General features: G+C 43.4%; 1 non-coding gene across 1 annotated transcript; it reads left to right on the top strand.

The window, feature by feature from the left end:
* The first annotated feature begins 10,035 nt into the window (after positions 1-10,035).
* On the top strand, positions 10,036-10,107 carry trnae-uuc (transfer RNA glutamic acid (anticodon UUC)). The gene has a single exon. It is a non-coding gene; the product is annotated as a tRNA-Glu (tRNA).
* Positions 10,108-19,247: the final 9,140 nt, after the last annotated feature.

The following is a 19,247-nucleotide window of genomic DNA, read 5'->3' as shown; positions in this document are numbered from 1 at the left end:
TTGTGGAAGTTGAAAACATCCCATTTCTGCCAGTTGCCTGCATTCTAAAATACATACGATACAACAACAGCTCAGGCTCATCTGGGATGCTCCTAATGAGCACGTTCCAGTCGCAAATCCATTAAGAAGGCATCTCACACATGAGAGCAGACACTTACAAATGTATTTATTTTTTATGTTGCTGCTGCATTGAAGCTGCATGTAATCACCTGTTCACATGTGAGTGCACAGGTGTCTCAACATCCCGACTGAAGCTGGGGCTCAATCGACCAATCACAGAGCATCGTTGAGATGAGCAAGGTGTGTATGTCGGCCGGCTCACAGATTTGCCTTCCCATCATACCTTTGGAAGCATGTAAAACCATTCTTCTGTAAAACCAATCACAAGGTATTGTCTGATTACCTGTAGATTCATGTAACTTGTGAGTAAACACATCATAAAATGTTTCACTAGTGTGTGTTTGTGTGTTTGCTAGCAGGACACAAACATTACCAAGGGCCTTCCGCCAAACTTTGTGGAAGTATGGTGCATGTGACTGGCAAAATGTCTAAAATGATCACTGCCATCCAGCATCTCCCGTGTTTCACATTTCAGGTGTTTTAGATATTCATGTCCCGAAGGCAACGTAATCTCGTGTCATTTCCTCATTATCTGAAACCCACCTGCTCCAAACTCATTACTCAAGGTGTAATTAATTTCATTAACCAGGTAACAAAAGTAATGAAAATTCCCTATCGTAATTCAAACATATTAATTCGATGTAACAGCTTTTTGATGTAATATTTGCACCGCCGACTCAATCCCGGGGTGCCTCAGGTTAGGCACGATAGGGGCGGGAGTATTCTCTCTGTGCGTCAGTTCCCACGTGGTCCAATCAGACTCTCCAGTTTCACCCAGGTGTGAACATGAGCATAATGCCCATCTGCCAAGATGGACTCCAGCCTCGAAAGCCAGGAGCCATTATCTATGTTTGCCCAAGGAACAAAATCATTACGAGATAAGATACTAAGGACTTTCAATTAAGATATTAAGGACTTTCAACGGAAACAAGCCCGCAATGGCTTTTTTGAAATGCTCCTCTTAGACAGGATGTTTGACGTTATTTGTACTGTAATACATGCTACTGTGTGACTGTACTTGTACTCTAACATTCTATCTAATAAATATATTCATCATCATCACTAGAAACTGCTGTCAGACCTCTGCCAAGGAAGAAGTCAATCCTCAAAATAAAACCTGAATGAGTCCTTTTCACAACAAAACACAAATTCTAAGGACTGCATAGCGATGAGGGGATTTACATGTGTCCATTTTCTGATGACATTCATACCCTACAGGCCAGAGGGAAGCTTTCGTGAACTGTATGTGGCCCGCGGGTCGGCAGCTAGACACAGTGGCTCGAACTGAAAAGAAGATGGACGAATGATGGAAGGATGAAGAAGTTGTAATGTAAAATAATAATAATAAAAAAAGCATTTCCTAAACTAAAGTTAAAAAGTAAATAATATATAATATAATAAATAAAATATATAATTATATAATAAAGTGTTAAAAATGGAAAACACCTGATTAAACTATTGGATGTTTGAGTCCCCTCAACAACAGCAACAGTCCCTCAAAAACAAACAACACTTTAAATGTATTCCTATTTAATAATCACATTTCATATTGCAGACTATAGCCAGGAGGCAGATTGAGCTGGAGCTCAGCTTTGCTTTTAATTCCAAAATATATCGTGAATGTTATCTTATTTTTATCAGAAACAGAAATTTTAGGGGATCTTTTTAGGGGCATTTGCTTGACATAACTTGATTGATTATGTGTTAATAAAGAAGCTACACAGATACAGAAGTTCAATGAATTTTTTTATGGTTTCAATTATTTCTTGTTTCTTTTGGAATTAAGGAAACATGCAGGAGTCACTGCTCGTCTTCTTCTGACCAAGATAACATTGTGTTGTTGTTGTTTAGGCCTGTAGTGTTTTGTGTGGATTATGTTTCAGGTCATTTAGACTCGAGAGCCAGAGGCGAAGTATTTGATCAGACGCAGTATTGGAAACTACACGGCACACACACTGAGTCCAATTTATTACTTCATAGAAACAGTTTCTGTACATGAAAGCGTTAAAGTGCTGAGCTACATCTTCGCTGTAATGGATGAAGGGCAGCTTGTGTTGCTTTAAACATCCGAACTTTATCTCTCATCAGAGTTTAATGTTCATTCGGTTACTTCAAACAAGGGCATAGGAGGCGATTAAAAAGGGAACTGGATGCATGACTAATAATTAGACTTGAATATAGAGAAAGCATACAGAGATTAAATCCCATTTTTCTGTACAAAGCCAATGATACATGAGATCAGTATCTGTCATCTGTGTGCTTCACATTTAAGAGCATTTTAAAAAGATAGTAAAAGTACTCACGTCTCAGAGGATGTTGTACCAGCCCAAGAGAAATGGATATGAGTTGGTTTTAACGAGCAAATATTTATGATCAGTCGGGTAAAGGTGGAACTGCTTATAGTGCTGCGCCTCTCAAACACCAAACATGCTACTGTGGGATAGGCCTAATCCCAGGTGCAAAGGTTCATGTAACTTTACTTGAATGAATGATTGAAAAATATACAAGTTTCACCTGCTACCGATTGATGCTGCTAAAACAGCTGATTTAAACAGGGAAATAATCAATTTCATTGAGGGAAAGGAGTGAAAGATCAGGAGTTCTCAAAGGGAAAACATTTATGTTTTGTTCTCTAACAGCATAAATTATAATATATAATATATATTATAATTATAATATAAACATATAAATACAACAGAGAAAAAATAGTGTTTGAACAGTGCAGAATTAGAAGAAAAATAAATTATACACCTGTGCAAAAGTACAGAAGTGTATTGCATTCCCTGAAGAAAGAATAGTTTCAGTTTTCCTGAATTTCTGAATTAATGAGATAAATCCAAAGGATTTTTTGGGGGGGTTTTCCTGAATTTCGGGATTAATGAGATAACTTTAAGGGAAAAAAATAATTTGGTTTTCATGAATTTCTGAATGAATGGCTGCTTATATACCTGCATATGATGATAGAATTGCTGTAAGCGGGGGGGGGGGGCGCACCACCCATAGGAGGGAACAAAGAGGTCGGATGCATTGTGAGCTGGGCGGCAGCCAAAGGCGGGGACCTTGGCGATCCGACCCTCGGCTCCAGAAACTAGCTCTAGGGACGTGGAACGTGACCTCTCTAGCGGGGAAGGAGCCTGAGCTGGTGTGTGAGGTTGAGAAGTTCCGACTGGATATAGTTGGCCTCACCTCGACACACAGCAAGGGCTCTGTAACCACTCTTCTTGAGAGGGGTTGGACTCTCTTCCACTCTGGAGTAGTCACTGGTGAGAGGTGCCGGGCAGGGGTGGCAATACTTATTGCCCCCCCGGCTCAGTGCCTGTATGTTGGAGTTTACCCCAATAAACGAGACGGTAGCCTCCCTCCGCCTTCGGGTGGGGGGATGATGATGATGATGAATATATTTACTCGATAGAATGTTAGAGTACAAGTACAGTCACACAGTAGCATGTATTACAGTACAAATGAAGTCAAACATCCTGTCTAAGAGGAGCATTTCAAAAAAGCCCTTGCGGTCTTTTTTCCGTTGAACGTCCTAAAACGATGATTCCCCGACCGGGAATCGAACCCGGGCCGCGGCGGTGAGAGCGTCAAATCCTAACCACTAGACAACCAGGGATGTATCCTGACCGTTGTTTGTGCCTATGGTCCAAACACCAGTTCAGAGTATCCACCCTTTTTGGAGTCCTTGGAGGGGGTACTGGAGAGTGCTCCTTCTGGGGATTCCCTCGTTCTATTGGGGGACTCCAACGCCCATGTTGGCAATGACAGTGAGACCTGGAGGGGTGTGATTGGGAGGAATGGCCCCCCTGATCGGAACCCGAGTGGTCTTTTGTTATTGGACTTCTGTGCTCGTCACAGATTGTCCATAACAAACACCATGTTCAAGCATAAGGGTGTCCATGTGTGCACCCTAGGCCGCAGTTCGATGATCGACTTTGTAGTCTTCTCACCGGACTTGCGGCCGCATGTCTTGGACACTCGGGTGAAGAGAGGGGCGGAGCTGTCAACCGATCATCACCTGGCGGTGAGTCAACTCCGATGGTGGGGAAGGATGCAGAAAAAAGTTTGGGGACCGCTGCTCAAGAGGACATGGCAGCTCCTCGTTAACAGCGTATGGCGAGTTGAATAACAGGGTTGAGCTAATGAACCCGTCCCCTGCTGCTGCATCAACATATGGAGGAATGACAGTGAACCCCCCCCCAATCAGCCACTGTTCATGCTCTATTCATGAGGGGGCGTCGTGATATTTATCAGAGGAGCAGCTCCAGCTCTGATCTCCTGCTGACGGTGTGTTTGTTCTGTTGGCACGCAGCGGCGCTCAAGTGGCCTCCAGCCTGATGCACTAATGGCCGTGGCCTCTGCGGCTCGCTGAGCGCTCTGCGTGGGAAACACCTGAGAGCATCAACCAAATGAGAGGGCATCCCCTCATCGGCGTGGAAGACGAGCCACGCAGCAGCAGCAGCAGCAGGCCGGCTGAGGGCGGAACCTGAACCCCCCCCGCCCCACGCAGCCAGAGCTCGCCAGGAGTTGCCCTGCCAACGTTAATATGGACTGAACCCGTGAAAAATTGACGAATTCTCTTGCTGCTCTTGCCAGACTTTGTGCTAATTTGCTCTGTTGTTTTTTTTATTTAGTCTTAGCACTGTCTCCAGTAAACATGGTCCTGTTTCTTTTTAATCTGATTTTAGAAATCACTTTATTTTATCATTCGCCAAATATAAAGTGGGTTCAGAGTTTTTGGTGTGGACTTTGTCTTTCAAACTGGTCAATTTATTTATATATTTCACAATGCTGAAATGAACTTTAACCAGAAAAGCCCTCAGAGAGCACAGACCTCCCCCAAGCAGCTCGTTCCCCTCCTGACTGGATCAACACCGTCCACATGGTGATCTGGATCAGCACCAAAAGGTTCTAGATTGTTCTTGGTATCTTTATACACAAGCCATGAAAAGTGAAAGTGAATCAGAGTTGATGTGTATTTTTAACTGATTCTTGAATCCGTAAATGGAGGTTTCATTGTTGAAATGTAATTTTTTCCTAACGTCATTCTGGATCCAATCCGGATGAAATTCGGTGGTGAGATAAAGAGCCCCGCCCGGCAAATGTGTCAAATTCCATAAACATCGGTCAATAATCAACCGAGATATTAAAAACAAATGTTGCAGCTCCTTTGACTGCAATTAAAAAAAAAAGATTCAAAGTGATCTAGAATCCAGAATCTCTTGTGGATCATCACTAACATTTAATCATCTATTCCTGGTAACATTCCCAACATTTCCTGGAAATTGTATCAAGATCCATCCAGAACCTTTTGAGTTATCTTGCTAACAGACGGACAGACAAACGGCGGCGAACACACAACCTGCTCGGCGGAGGCAATGAGATATTTTATCGTGATTGGCTTGTTTTGTCATCAGTCGGCTCTCAGCTGACGGCAGTTTTAATTGAAAAGCGCTGAACAATACCACTCAGCCAGCAATCAACAGCAGATCAGTCGGGCCCAGTCGAGTGTGTGGAACATTCAGCAGTAAAACGTGCACATTTACAACTCGAATCGGCTTTTGGTGAATAATTCAGGATTGGGAGCATTAGATTGGGATTTAATTTGCCTTTTGTCTAAGAAGCTGTCGATGGGACGGGTTTGTATGATTTCAACAAGTTCTCTAAATTACGCAATAAAAATAGGTCCTACTTTTCACAGCATTTCAGCCTGGAAGACCGAACCATTGCAACCGTGGAGCAGGAAAGGCATCTGTCTGGTTTAGCTTCCTCCTTGGATCCCATGCATGCGTTTTCTGATTTGGCTGATCTCGGTCCTCGAGCGTCTTCGTTTTGCAGCCATGTTATTCCTTGTGAACCTTATTATAATGTAGAGCTTTTTCCTCTCGCCTCGCTTGGCTTTTGACGCCTGCACCGCCTGCTCTCCTGTGAGCCGACACTTCCCTGCAGGTAAAGAATAAGTTTAGTCCGAAGTCGAAGCTGCTCTCAGAGTAATGCATTTGAGTCCACTTCTCTACGGTCTCCCGGTTATAGGAACCATAACCCCATTCGTCGCCATGGGGACAGGATGGGGATTGGTTTGGAAATAATGGATTTGGGTGACTAGATACACACTTTGTGTACTCGACATACATTTTAACATTTCCGTTTGTGATGAAATGGATTCATAATTCATCCATGATGTTAATGGAAAGATCACAGAAGAAGCCTGTAGCTCCTGAATGTTCTGGAGGGGAAACAGCTTGACCCCCCCCCCCCATGTCTCGGGGGGGGGGGGGGGGGGGGTTCTTCCTGTCGCTTTATCCCACATTCTGTGGTCAAGGAGGTTCAATCGGGACGGTGGCACCTCACAGGAACCAATTACACATGGGCCTTCATTTCTGTGCCGGAGCTTTGAATTCGTTTTGATATTCCGTGATGAATTACCACAACCGAATGAGAAGGATAGAGAGACGAGGCGGGGTACAGGAGGGGGGGGCAAGGAAGCGAAAGAGCAGGAGACTGAAAGAGAAAATCCAGGAGGAATTCTTTGGCTGAACTCCCCCGGGGTGTTCAGCGTGTCGGCGGAGTACTGTACGATTCTCTGGCAAGCACATCGCCGCTCTTCCGCCCACACGAGTCTCTCATTTCGAACAAAATCCCAGTGGAGGAGTTCCTTCATCCAGCAGGAGTGTGCGCGCTCCTGCGTTACACACCTCCTCTTAATTAAACAATGACAAGCGCCGAAGACGTCGTGAGACGGACGGAAACTTTGGAAATTAACTTTGCGGGGAGAAAAATCAAAAGCCAGACTTAATCTCTCAGCGTGTGAGTCCGTGAAGACGGGAACGCTGGGCCGGACTCTGCTGGGCCTGCCATCATGCCCAGCCTTGACTGCGTTTGAAACGGCTGCTGGACGTGATCTGAGGGTTGTTTCCTGTAACGCACAGACGAACGCGTGATGATGAGCAGCAGGAATCTGCTAAAGGCAGTGATTGGTTCACGGCGTTTGCACACTGGGCAGCTCAAAGTAATGCGATTTCAATAATGAAACACTTATTGATGAAATTATATAACGAGCACTGGCTTTTATGACTCGGCGCCACGTGGTTCACTTTTAGACGCTCCGGTTCGGAGACGGGAGAAAAGGCTGGAGGAGAAATCTAAACACGCAATGACCAGTACTCAGTTCTCTGTTATTGAAGTGGGACAGTGACGTCTAAAAAAGGCCTGGCACTGGGATTCTTTGTATTTCTCGTCCACTTAGAGACATAAGATCCTTTTGTCCGAGCTGGTATTCTGCGTTTAGACAGAGATCGGGTGAGGAGGTGCATTTTCCCCTTCTTGTGTTAAACGATATCCCGTGTTGGGGGGGCATCATTTAGTAGTGCGTGCATGTTGAAGATCAGAGGACATGGTGTCGCCTTTCTCCTCTCCTGAGCAGGTTATTGTGTCGAAGCTCCTGCAGGATCGGCTGGTAGTCGGGAAACTCAACGGCAAAGGAAATAATAAAACTGTTCCATGTGTCATTTTTAGTCTGTTAATTAAACTGATGTGAAACAAATGTTAATTAGTTTTACAGGTGCTGGCTGCGATCCAGCAGCCGTCAATCATCGCGCTCGGCTAAATGAATCTCGTTCTCACTCCAGCTCCATAATTAATGAAGAAACATGTGATTGATCGGCATCTTTTCATGTAATTCCCAACAATCTTTCAACAACAAAAAAACGGGAATTGATTAAACCCTCAGCAAGTCAGAGAAAGCAGAGAGCATCGTGTGCCTCTAGCTCTGATGCTAGCTGCACCGTGGGCCCAGCTGCCAGAGCCATCTGCTCTTAGTTTGACGTATTTCACTAATGCCTGTTGTTTCGTTTGGATCAGTTGCGCATGAAAACACACTCGTTTATTGACTGTTTATTTGTTTAATATGAACTTTCCAATGGATAAAGAGGGAAAATCAACAACAACAACTACTACTTTTGTAAAAGCTGTTATCTGGTAGGAAAGTCTCTGATAAAGCAGAAGTTCAGTTCAAGTGAAAACGACACGAAGTGCTTCGCGGATTCGGGTCGACGTCTTTGCAAATGTGATTTATGCTTACAGCGCAAATCTTTAATTACCAGGCAAATGACTGGCCGGTGTGATTCATCAGCATGCGACCACCAGAACATCATCTCCACACTAATTTAATGAATAATTGCCTTCTTAGAAAACCGGCCTCTTCTGACGTAAAGGCAACGGCCGCTAATGCGGAGCTGAGTTCTGGCGTGGCGATCCAGCCCCAGCTCCTAAATGCTGCTAGCGGAACTCATGACGGTGCTGCGGCGACACACTGCCTTTAATTGCATCGATCTTCTTCTGCTGGGAATTCAGCTGTCGTGTGACAGGAAGTCGAGGATCTCTGGTGCTTTTATTTTGCGATTCAGACAGAAGTGGACGAAGGAGGCTCATTGGCCGTCCGCTTCGATTTGCAGCATCTTGAGAGAAGCCACGGGCCACCAACTCTCATTAGCATAAAAAAATAAAAAATAGAACCGAGCACACATGCCTGAATTTTATTCTGTGCATGAGTCAAAGTGCATCCTGGGAAATCAAATGTCTGTCAGGCTGCAGTGGATTTCATTTTTACATTTTTGTTTTTCCCTTGAAGACTCATCATAACGTTTCAAGTGTCTTCATGTACTTTACTTTCCTGGTGATGGACATTCTGCACATCCCATTGTGGGTCTTGATCTTGCTGCGTCGTAAAGTTCTGTTAAAATAAATATGTAATTACTCATTGCAACCTCACGATCGGGACGCAAAACAGGAATCCAATCCCTTCTCTATTGATCCGACCTGCGTCTCTTTACGCAGGACCAGAATGGAAAGCTGGTGCAAACGGGTTGACCTTCACTAGAGCCCCCAAAACACAGGCTCCTGGAGCCACGGACTCGAATCCAATCAATTACACAGTGGCTTAATTGATTTTCAAAGGTAATCACGGGGCTCACATCCAGCAGGACGGAGTATTTGATGTTTTAATAAATGGGTTTACAGCAGGACTGGACGAGCGGATTGATTCCGCCTCTGCAGCCTTGATTCTAGCATGAGTTGGGACGGGCCAAACCATCTGATGGGTTTGGGGGTTCCTTTTTTGTTTACATTGGAGCGTTGCACGGCGGAGCGGTGGCGATCAAACAGGAAGGAAACTGAGACCCGACTGCAGATCTCGTTTCTACAGAAAATGCGGTGAGTTATGGAAGTAAATATTATTCCGTGGGTCATCAGGAGTCACCTCCGGTTTCATTTACATTTAAGGTTACACAAGACCCGACCTCTGTCAGTTTGTCGAGACGGGTTAGTTTATCGAGAGCGTGCTTGTTTGTGTTTAGTTAGAGACCACAGAGGTTTAAACTAAACTCCAAAATATATCCCGGTATATCCCGGAACTTCCACAGCCAGGACGGTACATGAAGGTCCGGTCCGTCTCGTTGATGAGGCAGCATCACAGAAAGCATGTTGTGCTGAACTTTTCATTTCCTTGCAGGATTTACAGTTTATGGTCTCCTGAACGCTTCGATTAGATTAAAGTGCAAAACAAGCAAAATTAAATGTTAGGGGTGATATTCCTACTTATTTATTTATTGCATTATCAAAAAATGACACAAATGTTTCAGGGTTTGCAAAATAGAGCTGAGTAACTAATGCGCTTCCTGAACAGCCCCCGGTGGACTTGTGCCCATTCTTCGTGTATTATTATTATCTGTAGTAGTAGTAGCAGTAGTTGTAGTAGTAGTAGTAATGCAGTTCAGCGAGGACGCCCTGGTTGAAGGACTCCTCCACGTCCACCAGGTTGGCTGGACATCTTTATTCAATCTAATTTTTGAATAAATTAGATATTGTGAGGACAGCGGGCCAGCTGTTAGTCATTTCACTTACATTAATGCAACGTGGTCCCGTATGGTCTGGCGGTTAGGATTCCTGGTTTTCACCCAGGCGGCCCGGGTTCGACTCCCGGTATGGGAACGGCCTACAGTTGAGGTGTCTAATTAGGTTCAAATCCTGCCTGCGATAGAATTTGGTTTGCCTGTCTCTGTGTGGATGTGCTGGCGACGTGTCTGAGGTAACCTGACCTCACTCCCATAGCGAGCTGGGATTGGCTCCGGCAGCTCTGCGAGAAAATGGATGAATTAGGGATGTCCTGATGAGGTTTTTTTGAGTTCGTTTGATTTTTTTAATCCTCTTATTTCAGCATTTATCTCGTAGCTTGAACATTCAAGTAATGCATAAAATACTTTTTTTTTTATCTTTGAACTTGGACTAGAACAACAGGAAATATGAAATACCAATATTTAATATAAAAGTACTTCCACACCGCAGACATACAAGCTACTAGCGTGTTGAGCCAGCATTCAACCAATAGCGTCACAGGAAGTGATGTTACGCCGACATACAATGAATGGAAGCGTGTTCCGCTGATGGACGGCCATGCAGCTGAATTCATTACCTGTAATCTCACATCCGAGCCAGCAGATGTTACATAAAACACGGATTTAAACCATAACATGATGAAACATGGATTACAAACCATAACATGATGAAACACGGATTACAAACCATAACTTGATGAAACACGGATTACAAACCATAACATGATGAAACACGGATTACAAACCTTAACATGATAAAACACGGATTACAAACCTTAACATGATAAAACATGGATTACAAACTTTAACATGATGAAACACGGATTACAAACCATAACATGATAAAACACGGATTACAAACTTTAACATGATGAAACACGGATTACAGACTTTAACATGATAGAACACAGATTACAAACTTTAACATGATAGAACACGGATTACAAACCTCAACATGATTGTGTCATCTTCAGAAAGGTTATTTCAAACCGTGGATGTTTGCCATTAAATTGAATTATTTACTTATACAGCAACGTTTTTTTATAAGGATAGAACATCAATCTTGTAAAAAAAAAAAGTTTTTCCTATAAAAAAAAACAAAAAAAGAGCTTTTTACACACAGCCGCTTGGATTATTTGATGCTACATTAAATCCACCATTAGTAAGAGTGATAGAGAGCCAGGACAGCATGTTTGGAGCTTCAGTCGTGTTATTAGAAAACTGTATTTCCACTTTGTTCTAAAGACCGTGGCCACACATCCTTTAAACATGTTAGATGAAGGTTCCGCTTCTTTGATTCGAGGTTGCTCCCTACGAAGCAGGTTTACGTCTCTGACATGTCAGACAGCTTCTAATATGATCAGCAAATGCGCCGTTAACAAAACATGCATCACAGCTGTTTCATTTTAACACGGTAAAGTTGAAAATACGTCTTCATGAATTAGATGTCAGGGAGCTTCCGTCATCGTTGGAATGTTGACCCTGCTTTCTCAGTTATTAGAAACGTTAGGCTGACCCAGGATTAGTTGCAATGTCAGTCACGTACGGGGTGATGAGGTACTTTACGTAGTTCTTATTGTACAACGCTACGCTGCAGTTAGCCCTGTAGTACATCGCCGGTTATGAAATGCACAGTTTTGCTTTTAAGAGAAGACAAATTGAGTTAATATGCTACGTTGCCCTGTGTGAAATAAACAGCGCTAATCTCTCTGCAGAATGTTGGTGCCATCTTTCTCTGCTTGAGGCCGCCGCCCACCGCCGTCTCTTTGGAGGAAGCCGCCCGAACAACACGAACTCCGGAGGCATTTGTTTATGGACGGCTGGAATTCTCATCGAAGATGCCGAGAAACAGTCTGCAGCAGCAATTCATGCTATAGAATGGCTGTGTCTGTTATTAGTGCAGTATTTAGTAAGATATAAAGTCTACACACTGCACATTTTCAAATAATCCACAGAGAATAAAATGTTCCTTATTTAGTGGTCGGCTCGGTGAAACGCGATTTCTTTGTTCTTTCCAACATCTGGCTGACATGCTATAACAACCCTGGAAGATGTTCAGGGGAAAAATAAATAGTTTTGTATTAAAAAGGTTAAAATAGCAAAAAAAAGAGCATTTAGAGAAGCAAATGTAAGGAAATAAACCAAATACCACCACCGTTACTGCTGACGTCATCCATCGGAGGGTCTTTAGGGCGCACAGATCAGTGGGAGATGGGGGGTGGGGTGGGGGGGTCATTCTGCCTGTGATTTCTATAAAATGGTCTGGGAACAAGCGCTGATGAAACAGATTTCAAATGAACGGTGTGGGTGGCAGAATGGCAGCAATAAGCAGCTCCATGTTGGCAAAGGCGTTGGTCCATTAACAAGCAAATTAAAGCTTCTAAATAGAACCAAGATTACAATAATCCGGTGAATCTGCAGCGATGAATCTGAGAACATCTGATTACGCTTCACACGTTTTCAGGCAGGAAGGCACACACGGAGGAGTCACCCGTTCGTTACAGGGTCGATGCATAAATGGACAAACAACGATTGATGATTGCATTCACAGCAGCCTGCTGCACTGATCAGCCATAACATTCTGACCGCCGGCGGACGGCGGGAAGCTTCGCTAGCGCATCCCACATAGACAGGAAACCACGGACACTCATTCACTGTGGACAATTTGGAGTAATCAATCCAACTAAGCATGTTTTTGGAGGTGGGAGGAAACCGGAGAAAACCTAAGTAGACACAGTGAGAAGGTACAAACTCCATACAGATGGGAATCGTACCCAAAACCGTCTTCCTGGGAGGCAACAGCGCTACCCGCTACGCCACCAGGCTGCCCTCGAGCTACTTTCTTTACAAAAATGTTACTATGGAAGATAATCCGATGAGGCCAGAGATGGAATTCGCCTTGAAGTTAGAGACGCTCTATATTTAATTAAATTCAGACAGTTGCATTAAAATCTTTTTTTTTTTTTTTTTAAGGAAACTGAAATCTACATATGTACTTTCAAAGGATGTAAGAAGTGATTCATCGCAATAATCAAATGTGCTGAGACTAAACAAGCAATAAGGCGAGTCAGTGCTGAACCAAGACAAGCGTAGGAGCAAATAAACCTGAGCTGTGGAGGAGATAATGAGAGCGGGCAGACGCTGGAAAGTCCTCTCCCAAGAAGAGTGATGTATTGTTGCGTTGCTGCACCGACCGCTGCGCGGCGGCCCTCAGAGACACACGGCGTCCACCCTCACCTGATTATCTTTCACCTTGTTTGTGGCTGCACACCTTCATAGCGCTTCTTCCATCTCCCTGCCTGCGTGGACTTGTCTCATTACGTCCGTCTCCACGAGTCATTCAGCCGAAAGAGAGGGAGGGGGTGGGGACAGGTAATACAAGGACAGGTGAGGAGAGACGATTAGAAAGAAATGAGCATCGTGAAGGAACATTGTCTAAATCTGTCCCGACAAGAGGCGGCAAAGTGTTTAGTGTGGAAACCGAGGCCCTGCTTTACATGAGGAATGATGTCCTGGGCTGGACTAAACCGTCCTTAAAGTGCACGCCCACAAACGCAGGGTCCCGTCGCACTTCCTGCATATCATCATTCGCCCCTCGTTCCCTGTCAGTCCCAGCCAAAGGCTGGAAGGCTCTGGTCGAGAAGGCTCGGGTCTGGAAGGCTCTGGTCAGTTTGTCCTCGGGTTTCTCTGACGACCCTCGAAATGTTGATGCATGAAGACAAGACTTGAGAAGATCCCAGTTTATCAGCTGAATCAAAGCACTTCATCGTTGTACACAGAGGAATGTAAAGACAGCAGCCGATGAGAATGAAGCGAGTGATGCAGGAGGGCTGAAGTCGTGCACCCCCCCCACTCGTGTTTTGGACACTCTCTGCTCCTGTCAGTGAAGCCGCTTGCACCACTTTTGAGCCAGGCGGCGGCTCGACCTGCTCCTCTGCTGTCCACCGTGATTGATTCGCCTGACAGGCGTGTCAGGCTCCCAGCAGCAGCAGGTGCTTCGACACTTTATTTTTAACTGAAGCACGGGCAGAACAAACTTCCACTTGCTACCTGTAAGAAGCTGAGGTTTCATGTCAGGAAAGTAAAGGGTGATAATAACGAAAGGAAATCTTCAGGTTTAACAGCCGACAAAATGCTGGGAGATGTTTGTGTCTGATGAAGACGAGCAGAAGACACCGTTACTGTACCTGCCGAGACACGTATTCGTTATGTACAGTCTGGAAATTGATTGGCTAAATGTTTCATGTTTCCTTCATAGGTGGAACCTCGGTTCTCCAACATAATTCCTTCTGTAATACTGTTCGAGAGTATTGAAACGTGAGACACGTAATTCAAAAACTAATATTTGGAGCTGAATTTATTGAGTCCTCGGCTGGTTGCTGCAGATGACGGCTGTCTGTTACAGCTGCTCTGTGGTTTAGCAGACGTTCTTTAGCGTAATGTGTATTTATCACACCACACAACGCAGTTGTCCCGGAATCCTGCTGTCTTCATCGTTAACGTCCACCGTAGGACTCCAGAAAATAAAGAGGATTTACTCAATTAAAACCGTTGTTTTTTCTTCTGATCTAAAGCATTGAAGCAATTTACTAAACTAATAGAGCCCTAAGCAAAATAAAAAAAATAGATCCAAAATGTACTTTCAACCATGGAGTGATTGATTGATATAATAAAAAGATATGATAATGATCATTTCAGGAGAATCTTTGTTTTTCAATACTCGGCTTTTAACCAGTTGTAATAAACTTAATCTGTCTATAGATAGTTTATCAAAGACACAGAATAGAATTATGTAACGTGTCAAAGACATTTGTGAGACTTAAATGTAAAAGTGTTTCAAGAGCAGCTGCTCGGTGTCTGAGGCCTGAGACATGCGTGCAGATAGCAGTAGTACTAGTCAGCATTTTATTTTTTATTATTCTGTGTTCCAAATCTAATAACGCCTAAATTGCATAAATAATCCCAAATAGATTAAAACAATTATGAGTTTTATTTTTGGAGAACTAAAGACAGGATTCTAACATTGGACATAGAAGCAGATGAAAATGTCCGTCTGTCAAGCTGTCCTCCACGCAGCTTCATGTTGGCGTTGGACCGGGGGGACGTCTCGCGTCTCCTGCCGTCCCCGAGCCCGTGGATCATCGATCCGTCCCTCCCGTCCTTCAGAGACCTCCGTCCGCCGCCGCCGCCGCAGCTGCGATTAGCTCGTCAATCTCTCCATTCCTGGAGCAGGACTAATCAAGCTGAAGAGCGCCGTCCCATCGCTGTCCACGTGCGACTTGTCTCACCAATGCGTGCAGGACGAGCAGAAGCTCAACAGGATTGGATTTTATTTCCAGAACCTCGTCGGGGTGTCGATCTGTTGCTCCATTACAGACACGTCGAGCTCATTTACCTTTTCTGTAATTGATCAGCAAGAGTGATTGAGCATATCGAGAGGTAATTACACAGCAATAAACATGTTTAGGGTGATATATTAGTTATTAAATAGTGACAGTCAGTCACGTCCTGCGATTTGATTGCCTGGAATCCTCGTTTTTGCCACATCGGATGTGCTGACTTCTCATCTGCCACATCCAAAGCGATTCCTCTGACTTTTAATGAAGCAGATTTAACTTAAAAGTTAAAGAAACTCAGCTTAGCGGAGTCAGCCCAACAAAGTCGGTCGGAGTAAAGGGGCAATTTGATAGAGGGATGGAAGAAACATTTCATTCAATGGGGATTCATTCATTCCTGTTTCGTTATTCTCGGAATAATGACAGTAAAATTATTTTCATTTGATATGATTTAAGTGCTTTAAACACATCAAATGATCTAATGTGAGCGAGCCTGCCGTAAAGAATAATACCAAAACCAATCAATGTAGGGCAACCTCCCGAACCTGGGGAGACAGAGCCTTCTCCATCGCTGCCCCCACACTCTGGAACTTCAACTTCAACCTTTAAGAAAGAACTAAAAACACATCTGTTCAACATTGCTTTTAATGTATAATTTTAGATTTTTATATTTTATCTAATTTATTTTTAAGTTCCTCTTTTATTGTCTGTATTGATTTGCTGTTTTTATCTTATGTACACATGTAAAGAGGCTTTGAGTTTTTAGAAAAGCGCTATATAAATAAAATGTATTATTATTATTATTATTACCCCACCCCAGTAAGAGTTAATAAATAACAACCCACCCATAGGGGAGCAACAAATGGCATTACAAGGCTCTGCACTGACAGATTAAAAATTTAGCTCCAGGATAAAAGTTTATCTTGTATACTTGGCCCAGAAAGTACTTCATTCTACGCAAACAATTTTCTTTTGAAATTAATTCACTGCGGCGTACGAGAATACATAAAATATTAACAGTATTTTAATATTTTAGCTCAAATAATGAGAGCTCCTGACCTCTGTATTTAAATTTAATCATTATATGCACAATTTATTAGCTGCATTTCCCTTTGTCTGTCTTGGAAATGTTTCCGGCCATTTTCACATGGAGTTGAGGAAGTATCTGATTGCAACCCCTCCCTCATGATAAATGAGCTCAAACCAAGAATTCTAAGAAACATACGAGTTTCGGGATGTACTCATTTTCTCGAAGGACACAAATCCACCCAGAAACTGAGAATGAGGTCACGTAAATCGGAATAAAGCAAATATTTTCTCATTGGAATCTTTTGTAAATGTGGGAACAGTGCGAATGTGATCAGGTAAGCGGGGGCGGGGCGGGCGACCATGAAATGTGTGACATTTCAGCCGCACGCACAAACTGAAGGTCAGCCACCATGTAATTGGTGCGTCCCATTCTCATTTGTCTATGCCGGGGTGTTTGCATTCAAGAATCAGCTGCAGGTGAAAAGACATTTGGCTGCCTGTCATCCTCACTCACCTTCATCATGGACGACAACAGCGCAGAGCCATGACAGGAGGGCAGAGGCAGGGATGCGGCTCTCACTGGCCCAGGACACATATTCATTCTTTGCATGTAAATCGCGGGTGCGCACTAGCATGGGAATTATTTGGCTGCCGTGCAAAAGGATTGTGCAAAAGGTGATTGTGTCATTTAGCACCGAGCGACACTATTTCTTTTTCCCAGGTTAGAAATAACACGCAATTTAAATCACATTATTGTAGTAAGTGGTTTCAAAAGAGTGTAATACAAAGATATTGTTTCTGGTTAAATAATTATGCTATAGCAAAGTATTCATTTTTAAGTCTTTGGGCCAGGCGAGCTCAGACAGACATCGTGCATTATAGAATCGCAGCACCGCGTTGGAGGCGAGGCCATCGGTGTCTGGTCAGCCTGAAGAGGAACATGGAGGGCAGTTTGTCAGGGTTGGTAACGGTGCCACCATGGTTTATGCCATAATGATGAAAAAGCTACAGAGCAGACTGCTACAGGCGATATATGAGGCAAGCTCCCATCCAAGAGGGAAGTCAGCACGATGAGGGCGGAACTATTCATCCTCTCCTTTATTCAACCCGCGGTGAAGAACCCCCCAGCTAAAAAGAGAACGTCAGCAAGGCCCTACAACAGCATTATTAAAGTGCGGCTTTGTTGTTTGGCCCAACCAAGCCCAGGATGATGGTCTACTATCCATCCATCCATCCATCCATCCATCATCAAATAGTCAAGAATTTTCATTTATGCCTAAATCATTAATCAAACAGTTCAGAGATCAGATCTATTGTGATCTGGGTCACGGTGGTTTATCATTTTTTATAACAGACACTGAGTTTGGTTCCTAAACTGGTCTGGTCTGCAAACAGAGGGGGGGGGGGTAGTGAAATGAAATGTCAGACCACCGGGTGGTGTCAGCCACCGCTGTCACCTTTAATCATTGTGATGGTGCAATGATACACTCAGTGATATCAGTGAATGGACCAATCGTTGACAGGATTAAGCAGAACCTTCAACCCTTTAATGGGCTGTCAGCAGCTCGTAGGTCAACCTTTGCATCAAGGCCTCACCAGTCTCATGTTAATAACCTGAAGCAATGCAAATATTCTAACGATGAGGAGCTGGTTTATAACCCATCTATAACTATGCTCTTACTATTTCAGTTGTTTGATTTAGCCAGTCTTTAAATAGTCTTTCATTTCTATAATATTATGTCCTATTAACAACCCCGTGTCTGCGTGGGTTCTCTCCGGTTTCCTCCCACTTCACGTCCACTCCAAATTGTCCGTAGGTGCGAGTGTGTGCATGAGTGAGTCTGTCTATGCGTGGCCTCACAATGTGCTGGCGACGCATCCAAGGTGTACCCCGCCTCTCGCCCGTCATCAGCTCCAGCAACACCCGGGATCTGCAAGGCGGATAAGTTGCTGCAGACGAGACGATTGAGGCTGTCTTGTCTACAAAAAATGTATTATATTATATTATATATTATAACAATCAGGCTCGGAGGACCCCAAACAATATGAGAAACGCTTCTGGAAAGAGGAATGTGTTAGGGTTAAATCAAGACCTGCTCAACTTTTGTTTTACAGTTTCTAGAATTCATCAAATCAGCTTATTGTAAATTATAAAAAGTAGACAGCTTGAGAAATGAGAAAAAATTCTATATGAAACAGACTAGTTATAATGAAGTGTAGGCTTTTCACCTTTAATGTCATAATGTCAGTCAGCTTTCATAAATGTCAAATAATTATTAAAAATATTCATTTTTAATTTATTTACTTGGGGATGTTTCACTTCATTAATGATATCAGTCATAAACATATATAAGTATAAAGAAGCAAAATCTGAGTGGATCATTCAAGAATATTATTTCCTGTTATATCAAAGTTCCTTTCTGCCATCGGAAATAGTTCGAGCTCCATTAGCTGATTTGACTTTTGTCCACCTGCATTGTTTGACATCCAAAAGGGCAGGTCAAGTTGGAAACAGATGGACACGTGGAATGAAAGCAGGTCGGACTGGGCGTCTGAGCCAAAAGAAAGTGTTCCTTTAAAAAAAAAAAAACCCAAAAAAACCTGTAATTCAACAGGGAAAGATTGATATGGCTATCGATTCCTACACATCTTTCATCTGTAATCAGATACAGGACGGCTTGCCTTTAGTCGATTTGTAATTATATAGATGAATGGCTTTCCAGCATGTAGTAAAATTAGGTTTTCTGCTGATGCCTGGTTGAGCCTACCAAGATGGAGAAAAAGCACAAGGTGGGCTTGGGGGTAAAAAACAAGAAAAACTGGTGGCGAGGTGGGGGCTATCCCAGAAATGTGAATATGATCTTAATAACAA

Source organism: Brachionichthys hirsutus, chromosome 22 (assembly GCF_040956055.1).
Source record: "Brachionichthys hirsutus isolate HB-005 chromosome 22, CSIRO-AGI_Bhir_v1, whole genome shotgun sequence".
NCBI classification, from domain to species: Eukaryota; Metazoa; Chordata; class Actinopteri; order Lophiiformes; family Brachionichthyidae; genus Brachionichthys; species Brachionichthys hirsutus.
This window is presented reverse-complemented; position numbering and strand designations above follow the sequence as displayed.